The sequence below is a fragment of the Lathyrus oleraceus genome, chromosome 6 (assembly GCF_024323335.1).
Source record: "Lathyrus oleraceus cultivar Zhongwan6 chromosome 6, CAAS_Psat_ZW6_1.0, whole genome shotgun sequence".
NCBI classification, from domain to species: Eukaryota; Viridiplantae; Streptophyta; class Magnoliopsida; order Fabales; family Fabaceae; genus Lathyrus; species Lathyrus oleraceus.
In genome coordinates, this window is record NC_066584.1 from 366,675,426 (window position 1) to 366,684,067 (window position 8,642).

The 8,642-nt window shown below is 37.2% G+C and overlaps 1 long non-coding RNA gene across 7 annotated transcripts; it reads right to left on the bottom strand.

Moving 5' to 3' along the window:
* Positions 1 to 2,833: 2,833 nt before the first annotated feature.
* On the bottom strand, positions 2,834 to 5,030 carry LOC127097751 (uncharacterized). 7 transcript variants are annotated; one of them, XR_007793156.1, is made up of 5 exons: positions 4,825 to 5,030; positions 4,597 to 4,702; positions 3,702 to 4,497; positions 3,417 to 3,573; positions 2,834 to 3,247 (listed from the first exon to the last, which is right to left on the bottom strand). It is a non-coding gene; the product is annotated as an uncharacterized LOC127097751 (long non-coding RNA). The 7 variants fall into 7 exon arrangements; XR_007793157.1 differs by having other exon boundaries at positions 3,417 to 3,492; positions 3,574 to 4,497; XR_007793153.1 differs by having other exon boundaries at positions 2,834 to 3,492; positions 3,574 to 3,976; positions 4,103 to 4,497; positions 4,825 to 5,028.
* Between the last annotated feature and the right edge of the window lie 3,612 nt (positions 5,031 to 8,642).

Here is an 8,642-nt window from a genome sequence, read left to right on the forward strand (position 1 = left end):
TTTATAACTGTCAATCATGATAGATTCTCCTCCGGATGCGCCTGTTAATTGTACGGGTTCGATGTTATTGGTGTTGAGGAATCCGAATCTCTGTCTCTACAAACACCCAGTCTGCCAAGTATCAGCATTCTCATAATCATGATCATTCATATATCATGCATTCAAATCATGCATAGCCGAAATGTACTTCGTGCTCATTTTGCACTGATCCAGGTCTTGTTGTCGATCTTAGATCCTTTGACCTCTAATTCCAGCTTGTCTTTGGTATCCTTAAACCAACATCCGGTTTTCGCAGTCATTTTCAAGTCCAATTGTTGTTGGCAAAATCCGTTAAAAATTGGTTGTAGTCCATTGCTTACGGTCAAAGTCCAATTGTTGCTATTCCGGGGTCAGGTCATACTTGAACCTGCTCTGAAGAGTTTTTCCAATTTTTGTTCAATACTATTCAGGTCATATATGAACCTGTTGTTGAACCTTTTATTCCGGGGTCCGGTCATATTTGAACCTGCTCTGAAGAGTTTTTCCAATTTTTGTTCAATACTATTCAGGTCATATATGAACCTGTTGTTGAACCTTTTATTCCGGGGTCCGGTCATATTTGAACTTGCTCTGAAGAGTTTTACCCTATTTGTTCAATACCATTCAGGTCATGTATGAACCTGTCGTTGAACTCTTATTCCGGAGTCCGGTCATACTTGAACCTGCTCTGAAGATTCTTTGTTCAATCCTATTCAGGTCATATATGAACCTGTTGTTGAACCTTTTATTCCGGGGTCCGGTCATACTTGAACCTGCTCTGAAGATTCTTTGTTCAATCCTATTCAGGTCATATATGAACCTGTTGTTGAACCTTTTATTCCGGGGTCCGGTCATACTTGAACCTGCTCTGAAGATTCTTTGTTCAATCCTATTCAGGTCATATATGAACCTGTTGTTGAACCTTTTATTCCGGGGTCCGGTCATACTTGAACCTGCTCTGAAGATTCTTTGTTCAATCCCATTCAGGTCATATATGAACCTGTTGTTGAACCTTTTATTCCGGGGTCCGGTCATACTTGAACCTGCTCTGAAGATTCTTTGTTCAATCCCATTTAGGTCATGTATGAACCTGTTGTTGAACCTTTATTCCGGTATCAGGTCATACTTGAACCTGCTCTGAAGATTTTTTCTCTGTTTGTTCAATACCATTTAGGTCATGTATGAACCTGTTGTTGAACCTTTATTCCGGTATCAGGTCATACTTGAACCTGCTCTGAAGATTTTTTCTCTGTTTGTTCAATACCATTCAGGTCATGTATGAACCTGTTGTTGAACCCTTATTCCGGTGTCAGGTCATACATGAACCTGTTCTGAGGAGTTTTCTCCTTGATAATTCCCCAGCGTTGTCAGGTCATATATGAACCTGTTGTAGCATCTTTTCCTTTATTCGGGTTCGGTAAGTCATGTGTGAACTTACTACCGAAATCCCTTGTATTCTAAGTGTCGTTAATCAAATCTCACTTTGAATACTCCCCAGTGTGTGTCTGATTCTCCAACAGGACTGTTTCCCCAGCAAGTTGTTACTTACCATTTGTCTGTCTCCCTGTGGATCATCAGTATTCCCCACATATTGGTCTGTCTAGTAGCATCCCCTGTCAAGGGTCCACCATATCCCTAGCAGATAAAAATAGCAGAAAAAGAACCATGCATCCACGCATATCATGTCATGCATATCATATCATATCACACCATGTCATAGGGATTCAGGATCAAAATCCGGGTCTTCTTAGTATTTAACCATCTCCCACTACGATCATATGAAGAGTGTCCTGCTTCATATTCTCTAGTTGAAGACGCTTAAACAGGGGCAACTGTCATACCCCGATTTTGGTCCTGAATTATTTATTTTTTTGGCACTTGGCCTAAAATTCATTTGCATACGTTCATTCCCAACTCCATATTTTTGTTACACATTGATCATTGTCTATGCCTTTTTGATCATGGTGCTTTTGACTATAAAATGGATTTTAATCATTTGACTTTTGTAATTTTTCAATTTTTGATTTTAATTTCAAATTAAGTTTAATTCCCAAATTTCAATTTAATTTTAATTGTTATTTTTACTAATGATTCAAAACTCTAATTGATTTTTAATTTTCAAATAGATGTTAGAATTGATGTCAAAGGTAATTGTAACAAATTATTGGATTAATTTGATTTTAATTGGGTTTTCTACTGATTTTTTATTATTATCTAAATTGATATTTAAATTAGTCTTGGATTATTTCTAAAAAAATCCATTTTTATATCCATAGTACATTTCAAAATCAAAATAGCATTACAACATTTTCATAAATTACCAAAGTCATCTTCCAAAGGACAAACATTTTAAAACCATAAACATGGACTTGGCATTCCCTTGATCCAACCTACACCAATTCACCTTTTCACTTGAACCATGCAATATTTCAATCAATATCATTCCATTTTCCAAAATTCTAATTTCATATAACAACTATCATATAATCATACATTTCCCATTTCATATTCAAAAATCACACATTCATATTTCAATTACATCATTCATTCATTTACATGCATGATTTTAAAGTATCTTACATGAATATTTGGAAGCTAAAACTCAAACTTTCGATAGTATTCCAACCTTGGACAAGCTTCATGCCTTGGGCGGAGGAGGTTATAAAGCCGATCTTATTCTCATAGATTTAGTGCAATTATGGAGGGTACTGTTTCGCAAACTAGCCCAACATGGGTTTATGAATTCTCGCACAGTTTACAACAGCACTGGCAGCGGCTCATTTAATAAATAACAAAAAAGCTTGGCCTTCCAAAGTATAATAAGCAGCTGATTGGCAAAGTTTCTTACTAACATGGCTGTTGACAAATTGATCATACATAATTCTTTCAGACACTCTCAAATATTAAAGCAGACACAAGTATTCAGGATGTTACAACAATAATGGATACAAATGGACTTTGTCTCAATGACTACCGACCATGATTCCGTTATACAGTTCGCCTTAATGCAGGTATTTCCCGACGCCTGCCACCGTTTCTGCAAATGGCACATCTTTAAGCAGTGGAGATCAGTCACTAACAAGACAGCAGATAGAAGAGACTCAAATTATTGTGACAACTCCTGAGAAGTGGGATATTATCACACGGAAGTCCAGGGACCGAACTTATGCACATCTTGTGAAGCTCCTCATTATTGATGAGATTCTTCTCCTTCATGATAACAGAGGGCCTGTAATCGAAAGTATTGTTGTTAGAACAGTAAGGCAGATTTGAAACAACCAAAGATTATATTCGATTGGTGGGATTGTCGGCTACTCTCCCTAATTAGGAGGACGTGGCCCTATTCTTGCGTGTCGATCTGAACAAGGGGTTGTTTTATTTCGATAACAGTTATAGACCTGTGCCTCTTTCTCAGCAGTATGTTGGAATCACAGTAAAGAAACTCCTTCAGAGATTCCAGTTGATGAATGATACCTGTTACAAGAAAGTTATGGGTATAGCTGGAAAACATCAGGTTCTTATCTTTGTACATTCAAGGAAAGAAACTGCTAATACCTGCATGATGCACACGAAGAAAATATCACAGTGTATTCCGTAAAAAAGGAAAGAGAGAAAAGCCGCAAATCCTCATAGAGGTGCCATAAAATCTTCAAGCGCATTGGCTTCGAATAATTGCCACGAACCTTCTTTGTTGCATCAGAAGTTCTTGAATTGGTAGAACATGTTGGTGCAATAAGTGATCTTTCGGGTAAAGCAAAACTTTTTTGGTTCTTCCCGCGGCAGTATTAGATGTGTTCTTCATTCTTTGGATTTTCACTCCATTGCCTACAACGTTAAATAAACTTCAGGCCAGAAGGATGATGATAAAATTGGATATGTATCGGAAGTTCACCAATGCTTTGGGCAGCAGATCTAAATGCACTGTCACGATATGCCTTAATCACTTCTTTAAGGAGTCCTGTGAAAATCAAACCATAACAGCCAGTACCCAAAGCAAAAAAAAACAAAATGCAATGCAAATCAAGTCTTTGAAAGTAAGAAAGAAAAAACTCATGTTCTGTCAAGAAACTCAAATGGACTTCACCTTCAAAAAGTTATGCTGATGAACCAAAGCACATCATTAGGGGATTTACTTGAAAAAGATACGGTTAATGGCTATAGTCCAAGTCCCGGTTCAGCATCATCATCCTCTTCGCCAGCATCTCCAACTGCTTCAATGAATGCAGAAAGCTTTCTCAACGCCCTGTGGAGCTTATCGCCAAAAGTCATGGTTGTTACCGAACAGGATTCAAATCACAATGGTTCAACTCTAACGGAGCGTCTGCTTGAAGCCCTATATTCTTATGCAACATTGTTCGATTGTTTGGAATCAACTGTGTCTAGAACATTACTAGAGAGATGTCAGCCCAACCGAATCGATATCAGACATAACCTCCAAAACCGTAATAAAAACTGCTTTTGGAATCTTCAACATTTTTACTGCAGTAACACAAAACAATTGGCAAGTGTTAAAAATCCAGAAATTTCCCAATTTGGGATTAAGGCAAAGCGATTAGAGAAAGCTTGCGTTAAGAGTACCTTTCCGAATTGCAGCTTCAAAGAGGACCAATCCAGTACTGAACTCAAAAAAGTGTTTTGGCACCTTCTTCTTTGAGCTATAAAGACACGAATTTGAAACCCTAACCTGAAGCATAAAAGGAGACGAAAATTGAGAGAGAAGGGGGCTTGAAAAAAAAACGAAAACCCTAGAGAGTTCGACGGCTACTGAAAAACAAAAAACCCAAAACCGGAGAATCAAAGATAAACCTGTTTTGGAGAGTTGAAAGAGTTGGAAGCTTCATCATTGCCGTCTTTACCGCCGGAGGTGAGCGTTTTTTTGCTTCAGCCATTGATTTCTTTTATGATTCGGAAGCGATTAAGAAAAAACGCACGTTTGAGAGAGGGTTATGATGTGAGAGACGTGAGTTGGAGAACGATTTTGTGAAGTGAAATTGTGAGAGAGAGCCTGAGCGGTGATGAATGAGGACAGAGAGAGTAAAGGTTTAGGGACGAGCGATTTTGAGATTGAGGGAGTGAGAACGATGAGTTTACTATTCCTCCCATTTTTATTTTTTTTCTTTTCTTTTCTTTTATTTATTTAAACCACATAAAAGCCATTTAAAAAAATTTATACTTGTAGTCTTTCTTTGTTTTTTTAGTTAATAGTGTACATTAATGTCTTGTTTGTTTGTATTTTTTTTATTTAATAGTGTACATTAATACTTGTTTGTTTGTCTTCCCTATTAATTTACTAGTTATTAGTCTATAGAAACCCAACAGCCATGCGGCTGGGTTTAATCACTAGTAGACTAACAGTTCTTTTTCTATTTAGTTTTTTTATTTTTTTTTATTTTAACCCTTTTTTATTTTACCTTAGTTTATATATTTAAGTCAGTATTAAAATATCAGTTAGTTAGTAAGTGGTCTGGTGGAGGGGAGTTGGTCTCTAGATCTTTAGTGTAGTGGGTTCGATACTCTTAGGCGTGGTTTTTCATTCTTTTAATATTTCTTTTATATTTATGCTTTATTATTCATTTTTTTTTTATTATTATTCTTTGTTTAATACTATGATTTGTTTTTTCTTTTAATTGCATCATGCATTCGAAACCATTTTTTTTAACTTATAAAAATCATATTTTCTCGATTTAATATCGAGCCCCTTTTTCACACCCTTGTAAGTCGATTGCTTTTTAAGCATCGCCGTCAACCTCACATAGCTTACTCTTGGGCTTTCTTACAATGAGCCGGTTCTCTTGCACTTACACTCATACTTTTGCATTATTTGTGTTTTGGCCCGATTTAATTATTTCATTATTTTTAACCCCCATTTGACAAAATGTACCCCACTCCCCCAATGTGTATATAATTTTGTATTGTTTTATTTCTCTATTTGTTTTAGCTACTAACACAAGAATAAAATCAACATTTTCAAAAATACAAAAATAAATGACTCGATCCAACGTCGAGTATTTTCTCAATAAACAAATCAACTCATTTCTCCATCCCATTCCATCCCATCTCTTTCAAACTCTCATCAAACGCTTGATTCAACGTCAAGCCATTTTTTTCTAATAAAAACTCAAAAAATATTAATTTATAGTTAAGACCTTTTCAATAAGATGGAAATGGAACATGGTGTATACCATGCACTCCTGAGGTTAAGATTCGAGACGTATGCCTCGCCAATCTTAACTCTCGCCATCGTCTAAAAGTGTCAATGTGGTTTCGTCAAACCTTTTCTCAATCAAATCTAAGATACTTAAATCTTATTTAACACTTTTTCAATAAAGGTGGAAATGGAACATGGTGTATACCATGCACTCCTGAGGTTAAGATTCGAGACGTATGCCTCGCCAATCTTAACTCTCGCCATCGTCTAAAAGTGTCAATGTGGTTTCGTCAAACCCTTTCTCAATCAAATCTAAGATACCTAAATCTTATTTAACACTTTTCAATAAAGGTGGAAATGGAACATGGTGTATACCATGCACTCCTGAGGTTAAGATTCGAGACGTATGCCTCGCCAATCTTAACTCTCGCCATCGTCTAAAATTGTCAATGCGGTTTCTTCAAACCCTTTCACAATCAAATTCCAAAATACTTAATTCCTATCTTAATCTCTTTCAATAAAGATGGAAATGGAACATGGTGTATACCATGCACTCCTGAGGCTAGGATTCGAGATGTATATCTCGCTCATCCAAGTCCTCGCCATCACTCAAAATACATCCAACCAATCAAACTCTTTTTTCGCCGCCGTGCGATCAATCAAAGAACCTTTTTCATAAATGAAAGATATATTGTCTTAAGTGATACAAAACAATGTTTCGGCCACGATTGTTGAGTAGAGATAAATGACGCTTTTCCGAATGTAGATTTATAAATCCGTTCGATGTGTGGTATGCGTCCACTCCTCATCTGTTTTGGGTAAAACAATGTTTTCGTCGATTAATACAGTATAGCTTTCGCTAAAATCGACCAACAAACAAACATTTTTCTACCCAGAACTACGTAAGCCTTGATTTCTCTTTTGAGATACGTAGGAGCAGGATTTGTAAATCTTGTCAGGCCCACTAATAAAAAAACTTAGGTTTAGTCCTTCGTTAAAAAATCCAAAAACATTTCTTCTCTCTTTTATTCTTTCTTTCCCACCTAATAACTGAAAAGCCTAACATTTCAAACTAACATTAACGCACACAACTGACCTAATGGTTCCCGTTGAGTACAACGGACGTGAGGGGTGCTAATACCTTCCCCTCGCGTAATCGACTCCCGAACCCTGATATTGGTTGCGATGACCATATCTTATCCTTTTATTTTGTCTTGGGTTTTATCGATATTTCCCCTTTCCTTTTTAGGAATAAATAAAGTTCGGTGGCGACTCTGTTCAGTCCATCATTGCGAGCGTGCGATCGCGCTTCGCTTTGTAGTCGTATCCCCATTTTTTCGAGGTGCGACAATAAGACACCATATGAAATATGGAGTGGTGAGAAACCATATATGTCTTACATGAAGATTTGGGGTTGCGAAGTTTATGTGAAACGACAAATTTCAACTAAGCTTGAGCCCAAATCTGACAAATGCTTATTTGTGGGATATCCTAAAGAAACAAGAGGATATTACTTCTACAATCCTTCTGAGGGCAAAGTGTTTGTCGCTCGAACTGGAGTTTTCCTAGAAAAGGATTTTATTTCCAAAGGAACCAGTGAGAGGAAAGTAGAGCTTGAAGAAATTCAAGAATAACAAGGCATTGATACACCTATGGAGGAATTAGAGCAGGAAACAAAAATGGTTGTGGAAGAGCAACCTGCTCAAGTAGAACAAGACCAGCGTAGGTCAGGCAGGATACGTCACCTACCTGAGAGATATGAATATCTCATAACAGATCAAGGTGATGTATTACTCATGGATCAAGATGAGCCTGTGACCTACCAAGAGGCCATAACTGGTCCCGAGTCTGAGAAGTGGCTAGAGGCCATGAAATCCGAAATAGATTCCATGTACACAAACCAAGTTTGGAACTTGGTAGAGCCTCCTGTAGGAGTTAATCCTATAGGATGCAAGTGGGTCTTCAAAAAGAAGACTGACATGGACGGTAAGGTACATACCTATAAGGCAAGACTGGTTGCAAAAGGATATAAACAAATTCATGGTGTTGACTATGATGAAACCTTTTCACCAGTTGCAATGCTTAAATCTGTTCGGATTTTACTTGCTATCGCTGCATATCATGATTATGAAATATGGCAGATGGATGTCAAAACGGCTTTCCTTAATGGGAATCTTCTTGGGGATGTGTACATGACACAACCTGAAGGATTTGACATACCAGAAGAAGCCCATAAGATATGTAAGCTACAAAGATCAATCTATGGATTGAAGCAAGCTTCCAGAAGCTGAAATCTTCGTTTTGATGAAACGGTAAAACAATATGGATTCATCAAGAAAGAAGATGAGCCTTGTGTCTACAAGAAGGTTAGTAGGAGCATGATCGTGTTCCTGGTGTTATATGTAGATGACATATTACTCATTGGAAACGATGTCCCTACCCTGCAACAAGTAAAGACTTGGTTGGGGAAATGCTT